We start from the raw sequence: 11474 nt of genomic DNA, 5'->3' as shown, positions 1-11474 counted from the left end.
ACAGAGTCACGTTATATGTAGGGAGTGCTATAAACAAGATACAGGCAAGAGTGGAAGCACAACTAATCTTTACACCACCTAAAACAGCGGCGCAAACTGCAGTACGGAGTGATTACTGTCTGTCAGAGTAGAAAAAGAGTGACAAAATGTATATTGAGTTGAAATTCTGTTTCTTGTGCAGCTGGTTGAGACTGTTCAGAAAAGAAATTGCTACAGGAACAAAAGGAAAAGCTAATGTAGAGCTGATGTTTATATTTGTTTCTTAATCTAAGCACTTTATTTTGTTCTTTCTTTGTTCTTATATAAATGCTGCTCTTACAAGGGGTTGTCATATTTTGTTCTTTGGTAATGTTTCTGTGGATTTGTTAGAAAGGAGAAGAAAATCTGTATTTGCAAATCATGTAGGATTGCTGGCTGTGGAACCTTATCAAGCAACAATTAACGATGTGAAATATCCTGTTTGTGTTAAACAGTATCTCTTATCAATGGAAAAAGATCTGGGGATCAGGCCAGTGGTTCAATCATTGCTGAACCGCAGAGTGTCATGTCTGTCTCCAAACACCACACCGATAAACCCCATTTTTGAAACCAGGAACAAAGAAGCACAGATTTGCACAGGACCCGAGGAAAAAAAAAAATGTCAGCATCATTCCTTCAACTCCGGTTGTACCAGATGTTAATGCTATCTTAGTATCAATACCAGCCAGAGTGAAATGGTACACAGTTGTGTATTTGTGTTCTGCTGTATACAGGAATACACAGGATTTGTTTAGTTTCACCTTCTGTGACCAACAATATCGCTTTACAAGATGAACGTTGTTTGTTTGTTTGGTTTTTTTTGGGCAGTCCAACCGTCTACGCTGCAGCTGTGAGACAGCAGCTTTCAGAGCTGACATGACCTGCTGACTCGGTTTTGTTTGGCGTACATCGACAACATCAATTTGAGTTTATAAAAATTATTAACCAGTTATTCTGATTTTATTGAAGGCTGTGTCTACGCTTCCTGATTAAGTTTGTGTGGCTTTAGTTTGAATATTTTAGAATGAGACTGTCTTTGAATGATTTTATTATTCATTTATACTTTTTGTATTTTATACACTTTTTAAAAACCTTCCCTTCTTTTGAGAAAATTTCACGATGCTTATCACAAAGGACGCTACATGTTTCAAAGTTTTCAGAGCAGTAACTTAAAATTTCAAGTTAGGAGCAGATTTGGTTATCTTCAGGTCACAAATAGAAACACTTTTGATTATCTGCTTTCTATGTTAAGATGAAACCTGTGTTTTTTGTTTGGATCATAATTTTTAGGTTTACCTCTGGAGAGCTTTAGAAAGGTCATACAACCACCTAAAGTGCTACAGACACCCAGAGATATCTGTTTGTAGTAAAATGTAATATCTGACAGACTGTTTGAAAATTGTATGATTGAAAAATGTTAATGAGTTAAATGTTAATGAGTCTTTTTTCACTTTCTGCAGTTCCGGCTCATAGAATGAACCTTTGATCACTTCGCCGTCGTAATCTTTGAGTTTGTATACTGGTGGAGTACGCGGAATGCATTCTGACACCGTAAATACTTCATCCGTGAAACTCTGTTCGTATTTTTTTATTGAAGGCCCCTCGCAACTTGGATATTCTGACAACATCGCCCATCTTAAATCCTACCTTTAATTTTTGTTTTCTCTTGTCTCGTGGTGTAGGCGTACCGCACAGGTTGTGAAACACTCGAAGGCCCTTAGTCACATCAGCCGGGCGCGTTTTTATACTGCTGTGGTGAGTGTTATTATAGCTTTTTACTAAGTCTGGTAGGACTTCCACGTACCGACGCGTGTTCTTAGCAGTAAAATAGTAGTCTTTAGTGTTCGGTTAAATCTTTCCACCACGCAGGCTTTTAGATCACTGGCTGTTGCAAAATGTATGATGTTGTGTTTCCTCATCAGAATCTCAAAACTTTTGTTGAAAAATTCTCTTCCCGCATCAGTCTGTAGTTTTTCAGGCGTCTGGCTCTCGCGAAAGACGGACTCAAAGGCAGACACCACCTCCGCCGTGGTCTTCTTTCTCAAAGCTCGCACGTACGCTAATTTGGAAAAAACATTGATGACCGTGAGTAAATACTATACCCATCATTTTCGTCGGCTAACGCCCGCATATCACAAAGGTCTGCCTGAAATTGTGTGAGAGGTCTTGTAACAAAAACTCTATTCCTTGGAAAATGTATCCTAGCCGGTTTATGCAGAGTATAGGTGTCTTGAGACGATAAAAAATGTTTCACATCTTCCATCCTAACTTTCTTCGCGCCCGGCTTCCTACCCTAAATTGACAATCCAGCTATGAGCCCCGGGCGCAGAGCAGTCGTGTAGAACGCTCCTCTGTTGATCTTGTTGATCCCGTCACTAATCCTGCTCCCGGATTTTTACAAGTCAAGCATGGAGGTTTACCTAGGCTAACAGAGACTGTCTGTCCATAGTGCTCAAAGCATTAGAAAAAAGTCAATGGGTAAAAAGCTTAACACCTGTACGAGACAGAATAACTCTTCCAGTAGGAAATACATAAAATGTGGTCTACTAAACATTAGAGCATTCTCCACTAAATCTCTGTTAGTTAATGACCTTATCGGTGACAATAACATTGATCTCCTTGCTCTAACAGAAACTCGGCTTCAGCAAGATGACTATGTGAGGCTCAATGAATGTAGCCCTCCAACCTATGTTAATTTCCAAACAGCTAGATCAACAGGTGGAGGTGGAGGTGTGGCAGTGATATCCCACTCCAGTCTTCTTCTTAAACCCAAAACTAATGTTAAATTCAACTCTTTTGAAAGCTTAATACTAACGCTTGTCCAAATTGGAAGAATCAAAAGGCTGTGCTATTAATTATTGTGTATCGACCTCCTGGTCCTTACTCTGACTTTTTAACTGAGTTCTCAGAGTTTTTAAGCAATATAGTATTGACTCATAACAAGATCCAAATCCAAATCCAAATTTATTTATATAGCACATTTTAACAACTAAAGACAGTTTCCAAAGTGCTGCACAGACAACAAATTCAACATGACAATACAATAAAAAAAAAAAAAAAAAAAAATCAGAATAAAATAACAATAAAAATATAACACAATATAGAAATATGATTAAAAACCCAGAGGACCACACAACTCCACGGTGTTAAAAGCCAGAGAATAAAAGTGGGCCTTAAGACGAGACTTAAAGCACTCAACTGTGGGAGCTGTTCTGACGTGGAGGGGCAGAGCATTCCAGAGTTTGGGACCAGCCACAGAGAAGACCCTGTCCCCACGGGTCTTAAGTCTCGTCTTAGGCACCACGAGCTGGAGCTGGCCTTCAGACCTCAAGGCGCGCTGGGGCTGGTAAATTTGGATGAGGTCTGAGATGTACCGAGGGGCCAGTCGACTTAAGGCTTTAAACACAAACAATAAGATCTTAAAATCAATTCTGAAACGAACAGGGAGCCAGTGCAAGGACGCTAACATGGGGGTTATGTGATGGTATTTCTTCCTCCCAGTTAAAAGGCGTGCCGCAGAGTTTTGGACTAACTGTAAGCGGGAGAGAGCGTTGGGATAGAAGTCAGTGACCTAAATGTTCTCCCTCAGAACCCCATACTCTCAGACCATTTCTTAATTACTTTTCAGGTTTTGATTGAAGACTACTGTGCTCAAAAAGATAAAATTCAGCTGATACGGACATTATCTGAAAAATCTGTGGCTCGGTACAAAGAATTGATACAACCTGCATTTGCTGCATTATCTTGTGAACTCACAGAAATGAGTTTATTGACCAGTGGTGATAATAGTGATCAGTTTGTTGACAGTGCTATGCACTCACTAAAATCTGCCCTTGACGTAGTGGCTCCGTTGCAGCTGAAAACCAATCGACCCAGGCGCGTTGCTCCATGGTTTAATTCTGAAACCCGTGTTCTCAAACAAAAAACTCGGCAATTAGAAAGACTGTGGCGTAAATCTAAATCAGAACAATCTCTGAAGGCCTGGAAATGTAGCTTGCTAAGCTATAAACAAACTCTTTTTAAAGCCAAGACATTATATTACTCTTGTTTAATAGAAATAAACAAAAATAACCCTCGGTTTCTGTTCAACACTGTAGCCAGACTGACAAACAGTCATACTGTAGTGGAACCAGTAATCCCAGAATCTTTAAACTGCCATGACTTTCTTAAATTCTTTAATAATAAAATCATAACCATCAGAGGTAAAATCAGTGAAGCGCTTTCCTCAGATCAAGCTCAGGGAATCCAGCCACTGCCTCCACCTGAAATACCTGAAATACTAGATAGTTTCTCATCAGTAAATGGGGCTGAGATTACTTCAATTGTAATGTCTTCTAAAACTTCGACCTTTCTCCTAGATCCAATTCCAACTAAGCTTTTCAAAGATATTCTTCCAGTTATCTTAAATACGATCATAACTATAATAAATACATCTCTAGAAATTGGCTATGTGCCACAGTCATTTAAATTCGCAGTAATCAAACCATTGCTGAAAAAACCTAATCTTGATCCTGATATTCTAGCTAACTACAGACCGATATCAAATCTGCCTTTTATTTCAAAAGTCCTGGAAAAAGTTGTGGTTAAACAGCTTTGCCGCCACCTACAGGACAATAGTTTATTTGAGAAATTTCAGTCAGGATATAGAGCTTATCACAGCACTGAGACTGCGTTAGTTAAAGTCACTAATGACTTGCTATTGGCGGCTGACGCAGGTCTAGTCTCAGTCCTGGTTCTCTTAGACCTCAGTGCAGCTTTTGATACAATCGACCACAATATTCTCCTGCAGAGGTTAGAATGTGAGGTTGGCATCAGAGGAAAAGCCCTCTGCTGGTTCAAATCCTATTTATCTAATAGGTACCAATTTGTTCACGTTAACCAACAGTCCTCACCGTGCTCCCAGGTCAGTTATGGGGTTCCTCAAGGGTCCGTGCTCGGGCCAATTTTATTTCTGTTATATATGCTTCCTTTAGGGAACATAATTAGAAGTCACGATATCAATTTTCATTGCTATGCAGATGACACACAACTGTATTTATCTATGAAACCTGATCAAACTAATCAAATAGACAGACTCAGTGACTGTATCAGAGAAATTAAATCCTGGATGACTACGAACTATCTCCGTCTTAATCCTGGCAAAACAGAGGTCATTATACTAGGCCCCCATAAACTGAGAGAGTGTCTATCTGAACAGATTATCACCTTAGATAACGTCAGTGTATCCTCCTCCTCTACTGTGAGGAACCTCGGGGTCTTATTTGATCAGGATATCTCATTTAAAGCACACATCAACCTGGCTTGTAAAACAGCATATTTCCACTTGCGCAACATAGCTAAAATAAGAAACATTCTACCTAGAAGCGATGCAGAAAAACTCATCCATGCATTTGTTTCTACTAGACTGGACTACTGCAACTCCCTTCTTGCAGCCTGCCCAAAAAGAGCATTAAAAACTTTCAGTTGGTTCAAAATGCGGCCGCCAGATTATTAACCGGAACTAGAAGACGTGAACACATTACTCCCGTTCTAAAATCTCTTCACTGGCTTCCTGTCGAGTTTAGAGTTAGATTTAAAATCCTTCTCCTGACTTACAAAATCCTAAATGGGATGGCTCCGACCTATCTCCAAGATGCTTTAACGCCTTATCAACCAATCAGAGCACTTCGCTCTCACAATGCAGGGTTACTGGTGACTCCTAGAGTCTCTAAATGGACACTAGGTGGAAGAGCCTTTAGCTATCAGGCACCGTTTTTATGGAACCAGCTTCCAAGTGGTGTCAAAGAGGCAGACACAGTCTCCACATTTAAGGTTAGGCTCAAGACGTTTCTCTTCGATGCAGCCTATGATCAGGTCAGCTAGGGACTCTAAACTAAACTAAACTAAACTAAACCAAACTAAATTAAACTAAACTAAACTAAATCAAACTAAACTAAACTAAACTAAACTAAACTAAACCAAACTAAACCAAACTAAACTAAACTATCTAAACTATACTAACTAAATAGTAGTTTAAATACTAAACTATCTACAAAGCTGCCCTAGGAGCTAGAATGCTGTGGGAAGTACGGTGCACTGAGCCCTGTCCTCTAATGTCTGAATGTTCTTCCCTTTAGTCCCTTCATTGCTTTTCCCCTGCTGTCCCCCCCTTCGAGGGGGAGTCTTCTCCAGTTTCAGTTGCTGACTCCACTATCACGAGGGCCTACAAACAAGCTCCGTCCGGACCGGGAGGGCACTCCTGTCGGTCCTGCCCGCGGACTGGCTTCGGTTCTACTTCTGGGATCCGTGGTTCTTGTGCTGGACCGTCCAACGGACTGTCCTCAACATAGTCCTAGGCTTTACTTCTTATTGTCTCATGCTAGCTGTTGCCAAAGCTGTCCGTCCCTGGGAGAGGGATCCCTCCATACTGTGGTTCTCCCCAAGATCTCTTCTTCTCCCACTGGGTTTCTGGAGTTTGTTCTTGCCGGATGTGAGGGTCTAAGGCGGTGGTTGCTTCGTTCTGTCTCGTTACTGTGAATTTGACATATTAATATTATGCTTATTCATTGTTTTTATTTTTACCAACCAATGTAACATCTTGAAGCCTCTGAGGCAACTGTTGTTGTGATACTGGGCTGTACAAAAATACATTGATTGATTGATTGATTGATTCATGGCACACTTTTCTGTCATCTCTAAGTACAATATAAATTCACCCCCTCTATCAATCTATCTTGCTCCTACTCATCCCTTCAGATGTGTCAACACCTGACCCCTCATAAAAACTTCAAAAGACCTCAGAAGGGAGGAAGTTTGGGAGGGGGGGGGGGGGGGTGTGGAGACAAATGCGCAGTGGACAAACAGTGAACAAATGGTGGACAAAGACAAGAATGCTCCTTACAATGCATGGAGGGTTCCACCCTAAGTCCAGCATACTGAGGCTCTACACCAAGAGAAAGGAGGGAGGCCGAGGACTAGTGAGTGTCAGAGCCACGATCCAGGAGGAAACCAAGAGCCTCCATGAGTACAGCAAGAAGATGGCCCCAGTGATGATCTGCTAAATGAATGCCTCAGACACCAAAAGCCCAGTAAGGAGGAGCCAGAGGAGCCATCATGGACAGACAAAGCCCTGCATGGCATGGACCACAGACACATTGAAGAAGTGGCTGACATTGAGAAAACATACCAGTGGCTGGAAAAGGCTGGACTGAAGGACAGCACAGAGGCACTAATGTCAATGTCAATGTCAAATTTATTTGTATAGCACATTTACAACTTGAAAGCCCAAAGTGCTTCACAATAAAAATAAAGCAATATAAATACAACAATAACATAATACAAATGACATTAAAAGGAAGAAAAACATCCATTAAAAAATGAAAAGACAGTGACTACAGTGAATGCTCAGCTCAACCCGTCGAACGCCAGAGAGAAAAGATAAGTCTTTAATGAAGTTTTAAAGTGCTGAAGTGTCTGTGCAGCTCTGACATGCAGAGGGAGGCTGTTCCAGAGCCGAGGGGCCGCCACAGAGAAGGCTCCGTCCCCTCTGCTCTTCAGTTTGGACCTGGGAACATCCAATAATAGCTGGGAGGACGACCTCAAGGTTCTGGTTGGAGTGTGAGCAGACAGCAGCTCGCACAAATAATCAGGAGCCAGGCCATTGAGGCATTTAAATACAATGAGGAGAACTTTAAACTGGACCCTGTAAAAAACTGGGAGCCAGTGTAATGAGGCCAGGACTGGAGTGATGTGCTGCTGACGCTTGGTTCCAGTCAGCAGACGAGCTGCAGCATTTTGGACCAACTGCAGTCTTCCCATAGATGTCTGGTCTAAACCAAAATATAGAGAGTTACAGTAGTCCAGGCGAGCTGTAATGAACGTACGCGTGACTCTCTCAAAGTCTCTGGCCGGCAAGTAAGATTTTAACTTTGAAAGCAGTCGCAGCTGGAAAAAGCTGTTTTTCACCACTGCGTTGATTTGTTTATCCATCTTAAAAGCAGAATCTAAATAAACACCAAGGTCTTTCACAGAAGGCTTTTTTAAAGAAGATAAAGGGCCAAGAGCAGTGTCTACACCCTCGAGAAAGGCCGGATCACCAAACACTACAACCTCAGTTTTTTTATCATTTAAATGCAGATGGTTCAGAGCCATCCAGTCTTTGACGTCTTTCAAACAACATTTCAGAGATTCGAAGGAAGATGAATTATTCTTAAAAGGCACATAAATTTGAACATCATCTGCATAGCAATGAAATGAAATATTGTGCTTTCTAAAAATCAATCCCAAGGGTAATAAATAGATGCCAAAAAGAATTGGGCCGAGAATGGAACCCTGAGGAACACCACATATCAGGGGAGCAGGCTTGGATTCGTTGAGGCCAATATAGACAGAAAAAGTTCTGTTGTCCAAATACGAACGAAACCAATCGAGGGCCGTGCCTTTGACACCAGCACACATTTCCAGCCGAGACAGCAGAACGTTCTGGTCTACTGTGTCAAAGGCGGAGGACATGTCCAACAGCAGGAGAGCAGCAGAGTTCCCAGTATCCAGCGTCACAAGAATATCATTAAAGTAACAGCAGGAGCGCCGTCTCAGTGCTGTGCTTTGCTTTAAAACCTGATTGGAATTTTTCACAAATGTCATTTTGGGTAAGATGGGATTGTAGTTGGTTGAAGACCACTTTTTCCAAAACCTTGGAGAGGAATGGAAGTTTAGATATTGGCCTATAATTAGAAAGCTCATTTGGGTCCAAGTTGTGTCTTTTAAGAAGAGGCTGCACAACTGCATGTTTAAAATCTGAAGGGACACCACCAGACGCCAGTGAGGCACAACAGGACCAACAGAGTCAAACACCTCTTTAACTCATTTAGAAGGAAGACAATCAGTTGGACAAAAAGAAGGTCTCAGACAACTGACAATCTTGGCTAACTCACCAAGAGTGACCGGCTCAAAGTCTTCCAAGCTCACAGGACAGAGAGAGGCAGCATCAATGACTGGAGCAGAAGGCAGTGAGACAGAGGACACAGTGGACACATTGAGACAGAGGACACAGTGGCAGAAACCTTATCAATGAACTTTCTAAATTTTTCACACAGTGCTGTAGAGGACAACAAAATACCACTGTTACGTGGATTTAAAATACTATTGAGAACATTGAAGAGCACCTGTGGTTTGTGACTGTTGGACAAGACAAGGTTAGACATATATTGAGATTTTGTAGCTTTAACAGCTCTTTGATAGGCTGTTAAAGAGTCTCTCAACATTTGCAAAGAAACATGCAGTCTGTCCTTTTTCCATTTTCTCTCAGCGCGTCTGCACTGACGCCTGAGAGCTCGTGTGTCCTCATTAATCCACGGTTCGGAGGTGTGTCCCGTTTTTCTTAAACGTAGAGGAGCAATGGAATCCAGAATGCTTAAGCAAGTAGAATTAAAAAGTCCGTTTAACTCCTCTACGCTCTCCCAGGATGAGTCTGATAGGCCCGCATCAAGAAAAGCAGCAGAGAACTGAGGCGCTGTAGAAGGGTTTAGTGCACGCCGTGCACGCACCTGAGCACCGGACCGTACTGAGCAGGGCGGCGTTACCAAGAACAAAACCGGCAAGTCGTCAGAAATGCGAGTGTCACAGATTTCATTTAAACACACATTCAAGCCATGGGACAGAACCAAGTCCAGAGTGTGGCCTTTTTCATGGGTTGGACCGTTTACCCATTGTGTGAGATTAAAAGAGTCAACAAGATTTAAAAAGTCCCTCACCATGGGCTTGGATTCGCAGCACACATGAATATTGAAATCGCCGGCAACCAGGAAACAGTCAAAGTATAAAGAAATCCACACCAAAAGTTCAGAAAACTCCTTAATAAAATCCTTATGGAACTTGGGTGGGCGATAGACAACAGCGCACAGCACAGGAATGTCACACAGCTGTGTAACCAGCTGGATTTCAAAACTGGAAAACAGGCATTGGGGGGTTGTCTCACTACAGTGCAAACACGCACGAAAAACTGAGGCTAGCCCTCCGCCTCTACCTGAGGCTCAGGAGAGCTGAAGTCAGGGGGCAAAAGTTCAGAAAATGGCATAAACTCACCACTCTGAAGCCACGTCTCAGTTAAAAGCAGTAAATCCAATTTTCTCGATGAGATAAAATCGTGCAGAATGAACGTCTTGTTAGCGATGGATCTCACATTGAAGAGAGCCACGCGGAGACAAGCGTCCTGTTTATCCGCCGGGTCGGCTCTTCTCAGCGGCCGGAGGTTGTTGTAGCATACACCACGTCCACGGTTCCAGCGGCGGCTTCCAGTTAAAGTGGTTCCAGGGAGCAGCTGATCCGCGGCGGCGGGGTCTCCCACAACCGGCTGCAGCCGACGCACAGCGCGCACCTTCAAAGGCAGGTCGGGAGGGTGAAGCCCGGGGCAGCAGGATCCGGGACCAGGAGCAGGAGCCAAACGCAGGTGAGCTCCAGCTCGCGCAAGCAGGCCGGCTCGTTTACCCCGTCGTTTGGGGCGTCTCCTCCGGGGCGCGGCGCACGGTGCTCTCTGCAGAAACGCCGGGACAGACGCCAGGAGACGCGGAGGACTGTCCCAGTGATGTTCGCCAGTGCGTTTTAAAAGTGATCCATAAGACTCTATAATGTGAAAAAGCGACTGATGATCGTATACGAGTATGGCTGAAACATCCAAAATGTAGTGGCTGAGAAGAGCTTTCTGAATGAAAGCTGGGTTGAACTGGGTTGAACTAATCATGGCTGCACAAGAACAGGCCCTAAACACAAGACCAGTAGAGGCCGGGATCTACCACACCAAACCAGACCCCAGGTACAGACTGTGCAAAGAAGGCCCAGAGACAGTACAGACCATCACAGCAGGGGGTCAGATGCTGGCAGGCAAGGCAGACATGGAACGGTACAACCAGGTAGCGGGCATCGTGTACAGGAACATGTGTACCGAGTATGGACTGGAGGTCCCAGGGTCCAGATGGGAGACACCTCCAAAGGTGGTCCAGAACAATCGAGCCAAGATCCTGTGGGACTTCCAGATCCAGACTGACCAGCAGGTGACGACCAATCAACCAGACATAGTGGTGGAGGATGAACAGCAGGAGACAGCTGTGGTGATAGATGGAGCAATCCCAAGAGATGGAACATCAGGAAGAAGGAGCAGAGGAGCTGGAGAAGCACCAAGGACTGAGAGAGAGAGAGAGAGAGAGAGAGAGAGAGAGAGAGAGAGAGAGAGAGAGAGAGAGTGTGGGGCGTGAAGGCAACAGTGATACCAGGAGTGATCGGGACACTGGGAGCAGGAACCCCCAAGCTGGGAGGATGGCTCCAGCAGAGACCAGGAACAACATCTGAGAGCTCTGTTCAGAAGAGCACAATCCTAGGACCAGCTAAGATCCTGCAGACCCCTCAAGCTCCCAGGACTCTGGTAGACCCTGTAGACCCTCCAGCTCCCAGGACTCTGGTAGACCCTGCAGAACCCTCCAGCT

The sequence above is a fragment of the Salarias fasciatus genome, unplaced genomic scaffold (genome assembly GCF_902148845.1).
Source record: "Salarias fasciatus unplaced genomic scaffold, fSalaFa1.1, whole genome shotgun sequence".
Lineage (NCBI taxonomy): Eukaryota > Metazoa > Chordata > Actinopteri > Blenniiformes > Blenniidae > Salarias > Salarias fasciatus.
This window is presented reverse-complemented; position numbering follows the sequence as displayed.